At 40.8% G+C, this 10,207-nt stretch overlaps 1 non-coding gene across 1 annotated transcript; it reads right to left on the reverse strand.

The window, feature by feature from the left end:
* Positions 1-3,727: 3,727 nt before the first annotated feature.
* On the reverse strand, positions 3,728-3,834 carry LOC141621954 (small nucleolar RNA R71). Its single transcript, XR_012532802.1, has one exon. It is a non-coding gene; the product is annotated as a small nucleolar RNA R71 (small nucleolar RNA).
* Positions 3,835-10,207: the final 6,373 nt, after the last annotated feature.

Genomic DNA, 10,207 nt, shown 5'->3' on the forward strand with positions numbered 1-10,207 from the left:
ACTTTGAAGATGTTGGTGTTTTAATTGCTTGTTGTTGGTAAAGGAGTGATTTGTTTGAGTTTTGAGGAAGTTTGGAATTAATTTGGGTGAATTTGGTTGAGAAATTTGATTTTTGTGGATGGAGGGATTGAGGGTTTTGGAGATGTGTTTGTGTTATGAATGAGTAAAATGAATTGGGGAAGGTGGGGTTTTAATCCCTTTGGTTTTGAATTTCAGAGGGGAGACGAGCAGATTCTCCACGGGACGCTCGAATTCTGCTCCAGTTTGCTTCAGAAATGAGGACGTGCTGGGACGAGCGTCTTCTGAGGAAGACGAGCGTCTTTTTAAGGAGGACGAGCGGATTGCTGTGAAGACGCTCGGATTCCTTGTCAGGGAGAAATCCCAACTTTTACCAGCAGTAGGACGAGCGAATTCTTTTTGGGACGAGCGTCCTGACTGAGACGAGCGGATTCTCTATGGGGACGCTCAGATTCTCTGTCAGTCCGAAAATTTCTTTTTCCAGCTCTCTCAGGACGAGTGTCTTCTCACCAGGACACTCGTATTATCTTCAGGACGAGCGGATTCCTGTCGGGCCGCTCGGATCTTCCCTTTACCACACGAATTCAGTTCCATCCGTAGGTATTTCATAACCCGTGTCATTTACTCTTCATTCCTTTGGTCTTCATTGTGGGGGCACTACGAAGGCTTGGATAGCCTAGGCAATTGCTATCCCTACACTATGTCAAAACACTACACATCAATAATCACATAAGTTCCTCCCTCACTTTCTCTCGAAATGATGAAAATCTTGATCAAGGCATAAAAATATAAATCCAAAATTGACAAAAATGCAATACAATAAGTAAAATACAAGTTAAGGGGTTAGAATATTTACAAATGGTGGTTTAGGGAGGACTCCACCAAACTCTCATCCATAGATGAGATGTCAAGGGGGCATAGCCAAGGTGTTGTTGATGTTGCTCAACACCTTGAAGAAGTAGTCGAAAGCTTGTTCATTGTCATGATAAAGATCTTCAATAGACCTTTGCACATGTTGTTCTTCATTGTGGTCTTGGGTCATAGCATTACCGATATAGGGATTGAATATACCTTCAAACTCATCATCCCAAAGACCGCATACTTCATTTACTTGTTCCCCAATAATATCACGAGTTGATGAGAATAACTCTTCTTCCTTCTTGTCATGGCCAATGAGGCCTTCTTCTTTACTTGTCATGAGTGAGCTTTTCAAGCTCTCTTTGTTGAGACTTTCTTGTTCCTTGGACGGAGCATCTTGGAGATTACCCATTTTCTTCTCCCATATGGGTGGTGATTCTTTACCCATAGCTTGTTCTTTGCATTGAGATGCCAACTTCTTCCTATCACTTTCTCGGCTATAATGATCAACCATGAAACATGGCTCATGCAATCGGGGAGCTCTCATTGTCTTGTCAAGATTAAAAGTGATTGTTTCATCTCCCATGATGCGTGTCTTTTATATGATGTTTTACACCTCATTTTACACGCATTTCATAGCTCATTTGTGTAGTTTTATGCTACTATTTGCCCCATTTCGTCTACTTTCGTATTTTTATGTAATATTGCAGATTTATGCGGAAATAAGTAGATTTTGTGCTAAATCCGTCCCCGAGTACCTTGCATTGCATTTGACGTGAATTATTTACTCAAGGAACGAGCTTGGTGCGCATTTCGAGGCCCGAAAGACAAATCCACGAGAAGTTAGAAGTCAAGTATCAGCTACTTCAGTCGATCGACTGATGCCCATAGTCGATCGACCAGACCACGAGTTCCAGTAGCTACTGTTCAGCGAAGAGCAGTCGATCGATTGCCTTGCATAGTCGATCGACCAAGCCGCTAATTCTGACGTGAATCAAAAGATCGAGAAGTTGGAAGCCCATTATACACTAGGTTTAGGAATAAGAGTTGCGTACTTTTCCTTTATAACGTAACCTAGTTTACAGAAGTTATCATCCAGTTTTGATACATCCAGTTTTTTACATTTAGTTTTCATTCGGTTTTTAGTTCAAGTTTTAGAATATCAAATTAGGGTTCTTAATATTGTTTGCTATTCAATGCAATTTACATTCACATTCGGTTTCCGGATCTTTCTTCTGCAAATTCATTCGGTATTCCTCTGCTTATTTTCAGTTTCATTACTTTATTATTGTTCATAGTATAGAATTGTTATTTAGTTTCCCGAAGCCATAATTATCGTTTTATGCTAACCTTTTATTCCATTAATTTAAGCATGAATTCAGTAGTTAATTTCGTTAATTTCATTGTTGTTATCATTCCTAGTATGAGTAGCTAAATTAATTGTGCTAGGATGTAGGGGATCTGTAGGTTAGGCGGCATAGAATTATGTAGACCTGCTATCGCGTGTTGGTCGATCGACCGCCCTACCCGATCGATCGACTGACCTCGTGAGTTTTTATTTCGTTTTAATTGTTTTAATTGTTATTTTTGACGAATCGAATGCATGCGACTACCTGAATGCTTAGTATATAACTGACCCATTAGATCGAAAGATAGGGAAATTTGTTAGACTACCAATTAAAATGACTAAACTATGCTAAGATCGAAAGATAAGTAAAGTTTAGATTTTTAGTCACTTTTCAGGACGAAAGTCAGTATTAGTGATATTAGGGACTTGTGGCGAGATCGAAAGATGCTACTTGTGAGAGTGGACCGAGAGGACCTCTTATTTTCCCGTCTCACGTGATTGTTTTAGACTTACCTAGTTTGCTGCCGCCGAAACTATAGTGAACCAACCATCCTTGCACCCTTTTAATTCTTGATTTTATCCGTTTATTTAGTTTACTGTCTTTTATTGCCTTTAGCTATAGACCAAATCAAATCAAAACCCCACATCATTGTTACCTTAAGACCGAAATTAAGACAGCTAGAAATTACATCTGCCTCTCTGTGTTTCGACCCGACTGCCGCTAGCTATAGTTGTAGTTGGAATTATAAATTTATTTTTGACACCTCACGACAGGTATCAAATTTTGGCGCCGTTGCCGGGGAGGCAATTGTTCTAATTTTTAGTTGTTTTATTTTAGTCTGTTTTTTAGTTTAAGGGACATTTGTTCCTTAAACTATTCTCATATTCTTTTTGTAGTTTCTTTTTATGCGCAGGTCACAGGGTGGTGAACTACTACCGATCAATCCTGAGATTGAGAAGACTTTGCGTGAGTTGAGACGATCATCTAGGATATTGCCGACAGAGGAAGAGTTGAGTACTCTGTCTAGTTACTACGAGAACGCTTTATTTGAGGAGGATCCACCTTCATCTCCAGTTTCTAATTCATCGGCTGAGACCGTTACTTCTCCAGACTTTCTAGAAATGGCTGAAGAAGCAACTATTGCCAGTCGCTCTGAGCCGACAGCTGCGAATCTCTACAAGGGATTTGCATTACCAGGGACAGACAGAAAATTCGAGCCAAAGCCGTCTTATATCAACTTGGTTGAGAGAAACCAGTTTGGGGGAGCTGCGAATGAAGATGCAGCTAAGCACATGGAGACATTTATTGATTATTGCTGTTCCATACCCCCACCAACCGGTGTGACCCAAGACCAGGTGAAGGAGACCATGTTTATATTCTCTCTTCGTGATGCTGCAAGGGAGTGGTATAGAGACCTGGACCGAGCTGCTAATGGGATAACTGACTGGAATTCATTGGCATTGGCGTTCTACAAGAAATACTTCTCTGCCTTGAAGACCAATGCCATTAGAGCTCAGATCACGAGCTTTAAACAGGGGCCTGATGAGAACTTTCATGAAGCATGGGTCCATTTCAAGAAGCTGGTGCGAACCATTCCGCACCATGGGTTCGCAAAGTGGAGTCTATGTAACCAGTTCTATAATGGGCTGTACGACGATCAGAGAGCTCTCCTGGATGCTGCAGCTAGTGGCAGATTCTAGGAGAATATAGGAGAGACTAAGGGGTGGAAAATTATTGATGACTTGGCCACCCATAAAGCTGAGTATGGGAATTCCAGGGGAAATCAAAGGAGAGCTGCTGAATCTCCTTCTGTGGCTGCATTAGAAGCTCTCACGGCGAGGTTTGATAAGTACGAGTTGGGAGGAGCTTCAAAAGGAGGGATTTACCATGTAAATGCTGTTTCAGACGGTCCTTTCGTCTGTAAAAGATGTGGAGCTGAGGGACATGTTTCAGACAATTGTCCTAGTCCCTTTGAATCTTGTGCTGCCTTTCAACATTATAGGCAGACAAACACATACTATGAGCCGAATGTCCATCCGAATCTGAGGTGGAGCAGCCAAAATGTCTTGAATCCGACTCAACCTCCACAGCAGCAGCAGCAGCAGAATTATGTGCCCCTTCATAAGCAACAACAAGATGCAAAAGCCTCTCAGTATGTCCCACAAGAAAAAGAACAAGCCCAAGGTTCTGATTTCAATGAGTTGAAGAATTTGTTTCTGAAAGAATCCCAAGCTAGAGAGGCCGGGATGAAGATGTTAGAAAGCCAAATTGCCCAATTGGCCAGCAAGAATACAACTCAAGCTTCGGGACATTTACCGACTCAAACTGATCAAAAGGAGACCTTAAATGCAATCACCTTGAGGAGTGAGTCTACCCTTGATGGGCCCATTATGGTTGAGGACGTCACTGAAAAGGATGAGGCGGAACCAAGCAAGGAGAAGGCTGTGACGAACAAAAACAAGAAAACGACGATCAGCAGGTATGTCAGTCGATCGACTAACATACCCAGTCGATCGACTGGTCCGCGACAACCAGAAGCTACTGTTCCTGTAGAAGTCAGTCGATCGACTGACCAACCTGGTCGATCGACTGACAGTGCTGCTGATGATGATTCTTTTCGTCCTCCGATGCCCGATAACTTGAGGGACCACTTGTTTCGGGGTAAGACTGCTCCGAAAATAGTGAGGCAAGATCCAAATGCTGATGGGTCAGTCCCAGTTACGAAGTACGATCCTATGTCGATTAATGGTTCACATTTGAGACGGTCTGAAGAAGGGTCAAGCTACAACAAGGAGAAGGTTGTGGACTTTCAGCCTAAGTCCACCGATGCCGGCATGCCAGATTTAGAGGAGAGGGCTAAGTTACTTCTTACAGCCCCTTATCCGGAGAGATTGGTGCCGACGAAGGAACAGGTATCATTTAATAAATTTGAAAATGTTATCCGTAGCTTAAATGTGCAAGTTCCTTTTCTTGAGTTAGTCAATCAAGTGCCTGCTTACATGAAGTTTATGAAACAACTGTTGTCTAAGAAGAAGTCACTTAAAACTGTGCATACTGTCGCACTCACTGAAGAGTCATGCTCTTATTTAACCCATACTGCACCACATAAATTAGCTGACCCAGGTAGCTTTTCCGTTCCTTGTAATATTGGTACCTTCTCAGTTGAGAAGGCATTATGTGACCTAAGAGCTAGCATTAGCGTTATGCCTTTGAGTCTAGCTAGGAAATTGAAATTGACCAGGTTTGCAGTCACCGATATGACAGTACAGATGGCTGACCGATCTGCGGTCCAGCCAATAGGAGTCTTAGAGGACATTCCTGTGCAAATAGGAAAGTTTTTCTTCCCTGTTGACTTCGTTGTACTAGACATGCCCGAGGATGCTCACATTCCTATTATATTGGGTAGACCATTTCTGCACACTGCTGGTGCAGTTATAGATGTCGGTTCGGGGACTTTGACTTTCAAAGTGGGAAAGCATTCTATTGTCTTTGCCCAAACAGCTAAGAAGAAAGCCCCCATGTGGCCAATAACTTGTAATACGGTTTCTGAGAAGAAATCTTATTTTATACTTCCTGATATGCCTATTCCTGTTGTGACACCTCCGCCCCAGATTGGGAGCAAATTGGAGGAAGATTCTTCTATTTTGGATATTGCAGGAGCTGGTTTGGGGAAGGAAGAGCCGCATGCTGCTCCAGCTGTGCAGGAGCCAATCGTCTCAAAAGGTGGTTTGGGATGCCTTAGCTATGGCACTGATGAGGAGCTTGACGATGAGCCGGTCAAAGTGAGGGAGTCCGATTTGGACTTTGATGAGCCAGAAGAGGTCATTGCTTGGGAGGATGATGAAGCTGTTGATCCGTTGAGTTCTGCGGATGTCGGAGCTGAGAGGAGTGCAACTGAGAAGATGAGCACTGTTGAGGCTGCTTCTTGTAGCTAGAAGCCAACCAAGTGGGCCATCCCGTGGCCGTTCTTGATCAACTATTAGTTGATCAAATGCTTCCTCATAAAACATTGCTTTTATTGCTTTTTGTTAGACTTTCTTTTTATTGTTTTGTGTGCGCGAGACTTCGCATTTTATTTCGTTTGCTTAGGATTTTAAATACTTTAGTCGGATACTTTGGGTTTTGCGCAATTTTGGGCGCGTCATTATGTGCTTTTGCAGGTATATAGACCATATTAGCTCAAGTTATTGAGCTAATTCGAAGAAATCATAAAGTTACAGCAGGTCATCCAGTCGATCGACTGCCTCCTATGGTCAATCGACTGGGTTGCGATTTCCAGGAGCTTCTGTTCCTGTTCACTTGGTCGATCGACTGGGTGAGTTGGTCGATCGACCGTTGCTCGCTGCTGTACCTATTTTCGATCATTCCCCTGCTGTGTTTGATCGATTTGCGGAGTTCAGGGAGTCTTTTTTCCACTTTATTTTCCGCTTAATTTATGTTTTCTTCTGTTTTATCATTTCCGCACATAATTTTACCGTCCCAATTTTGCTTTCTCGAGATTACGCGTGGTATATGTTGTCTTTTCAGGTACTTATTGGTAGCACTGCTGGCTACTGAAACCTCCTAGCTCACGCTGGTTTGGGGAGGTTTCCTTTTGCTGCGCTTAAAGTCTTGTGAGTTTCCGAGTCCTCATTTCGCGTCTTATGTATTTATTTAACGCAAATTCCCATTTCCTTTCTTATTTCATTACATGATTTTGCACAATGGGGACATTGTGTGATTTGGTTTGGGGAAGGGTTTTGCGTCGCATTTGCATATGTTTTACTGCATTTCAGTTGCACGTTTACATTCTGTATGCATTGTTTATCTCATTTCTTATATATACAAGAAATTCAAAAAAATTGAAAATTTTCAAAAAAATTCAAAAATGCGTGTTTATTTTAGCATATAGGTCGAGTCGGAACGGTAGTATTTCAATGACGACATTGCATTTGCATATGTTTTGCCTAAGCCTTGTTAATTGACATGTTATTAGTAGAATCATTTGCATAGTCTACGAGTTTTCGTTAAATTTCTTGCTGAACTTGAGACTTGACTTAGATTTTTGGCAAACTAATTATATATTATGAGATTTAGAACCTATAACTGGTGACATCTATGACCGGTTTATTTAGGATTGTGAGTAGTTACTCCTTATGAGACATGTTACATTAATTTGCATAAGTATGAACTTAATCTGCTTAGTGCCTGTATGCATTCGGTTTGTGGTTTGTTGACAAATGTGGTAGAGGTTCCTCTTTGTTCATTTTACCCATAAGCTCCACACTGCCAAAAATAGCCTTTTTGTCCCGTTACTACATCCTACACATAGCATGCCTTTGTCAAGCTAGTAGTTTAGTTGTTGGGATTGTTACTTTGTTTTTGGTGGCATATGCTCTTTTGAGATGTTGATGGGAAGATGAAAAAGGAAGGAAAGAAAGAAAAAATAGAATTGAAAAAAAAAAGAAAAAAAATGAGAAGAAAAATGATTCGAGAAAAAAAGAAAAAAGATTTCTGTACTGTAGAAGTGGTCGATCGACTGGCATCATTGGTCGATCGACTGCATCCCGAGAAGAAAAAGGAAGAAATCAATTCGCATAATTTAAAGTCCTTATTATTTGGCGATTTTTGCTCCCATGTTGCATTTATATCTTATGGGGAGTTGATTGATTTATTATTATGGAGATTGCGAGATTTGTGCTAATCATTAGCACCGGGTTTTATTGTTGATTATGAGCAAGAAGTTGGATGCTGTCATATGGTTCTGTTTAGGTACTAGCTTGGCCGCCTATACCTCCTCATTCCCATAAATGTTTTGCCTCTTCTTACCCATTACCTCACATATCCATATTTACCTCGGCATGTGTCATGGTCATTTGATTGGTTGGAATGCATATGTACGGTTGTAGAGATTATTTTCATATTAGACTGCAGGCATGTTCTTATAGGTCGTAGTTAGGTGAGAGTCACTACAAAATGAATTCTTTCTATCTTTACATTATTCACCTGTGCTTATGAGTGATTTGAGCGACCCGTGAGAGTCCGATTTGATAAGTCTCTATAGTTGACGGTTCAGCAATTTCTAACGACTCCATAACTCGTTTGCATGATTCATATGCTAATTGATTATTAGTTATTGCATTAAATTGGTTTAGGCTATTCGGTTTGCATTTCGCTATGAGATTGAACTCGTTCCATTTGGTTTTAGATCGAGTCTAGTTCTTGCTTGGGGACAAGCAAGGGTTTGGTTTGGGGAAGTTTGATGTGTGCCTTTTATATGATGTTTTACACCTCATTTTACACGCATTTCAGAGCTCATTTGTGTAGTTTTATGCTACTATTTGCCCCATTTCGTCTACTTTCGTATTTTTATGTAATATTGCAGATTTGTGCGGAAATGAGTAGATTTTGAGCTAAATCCGTCCCCGAGTACCTTGCATTGCATTTGCTTGCATTGCATTTGACGTGAAGTATTTACTCAAGGAACGAGCTTGGTGCGCATTTCGAGGCCCGAAAGACAAATCCACGAGAAGTTAGAAGTCAAGTATCAGCTACTTCAGTCGATCGACTGATGCCCATAATCGATCGACCAGACCACGAGTTCCAGTAGCTACTATTCAGCGAAGAGCAGTCGATCGACTGCCTTGCATAGTCGATCGACCAAGCCGCTAATTCTGACGTGAATCAAAAGATCGAGAAGTTGGAAGCCCATTATACACTAGGTTTAGGAATAAGAGTTGCGTACTTTTCCTTTATAACGTAACCTAGTTTACAGAAGTTATCATCCAGTTTTGATACATCCAGTTTTATACATTCAGTTTTCATTCGGTTTTTAGTTCAAGTTTTAGAATATCAAATTAGGGTTCTTAATATTGTTTGCTATTCAATACAATTTATATTCACATTCGGTTTCCGGATCTTTCTTCTGCAAATTCATTCGGTATTCCTCTGCTTATTTTCAGTTTCATTACTTTATTATCGTTCATAGTATAGAATTGTTAGTTAGTTTCCCGAAGCCATAATTATCGTTTTATGCTAGCCTTTTATTCCATTAATTTAAGCATGAATTCAGTAGTTAATTTCGTTAATTTCATTGTTGTTATCATTCCTAGTATGAGTAGCTAAATTAATTGTGCTAGGATGTAGGGGATCTGTAGGTTAGGCGGCATAGAATTATGTAGACCTGCAATCGCGTGTTGGTCGATCGACCGCCCTACCTGGTCGATCGACTGACCTCGTGAGTTTTTATTTCGTTTTAATTGTTTTAATTGTTATTTTTGACGAATCGAATGCATGCGACTAGTTGAATGCTTAGTATATGACTGACCCATTAGATCGAAAGATAGGGAAAGTTGTTAGACTACCAATTAAAATGACTAAACTATGCTAAGATCGAAAGATAGGTAAAGTTTAGTTTTTTAGTCACTTTTCAGGACGAAAGTCAGTATTAGTGATATTAGGGACTTGTGGCGAGATCGAAAGATGCTACTTGTGAAAGTGGACCGAGAGGACCTCTTATTTTCCCGTCTCACGTGATTGTTTTAGACTTACCTAGTTTGCTGCCGCCGAAACTATAGTGAACCGACCATCCTTGCACCCTTTTAATTCTTGATTTTATCCGTTTATTTAGTTTACTGTCTTTTATTACCTTTAGCTATAGACCAAATCAAATCAAAACCCCACATCATTGTTACCTTAAGACCGAAATTAAGACAACTAGAAATTACATCTGCCTCTCTGTGGTTCGACCCGACTGCCGCTAGCTATAGTTGTAGTTGGAATTATAAATTTATTTTTGACACCTCACGACGGGTATCATCCCACTTCAAGGGTGAGCTCTCCATGTTTCATGTCAATCACCGCTCCCGCGGTGTGTAAGAAAGGTTTTCCTAAAATGATAGGAATGTTGGAGTCTTCCTCCATATCAACAATAACAAAGTCCACCGGGATGAAGAACTTGCCAATTCTTACCGGCACATGTTCCCATACCCCTAAAAGTTTCT

The sequence above is a fragment of the Silene latifolia genome, chromosome 1 (genome assembly GCF_048544455.1).
Source record: "Silene latifolia isolate original U9 population chromosome 1, ASM4854445v1, whole genome shotgun sequence".
Lineage (NCBI taxonomy): Eukaryota > Viridiplantae > Streptophyta > Magnoliopsida > Caryophyllales > Caryophyllaceae > Silene > Silene latifolia.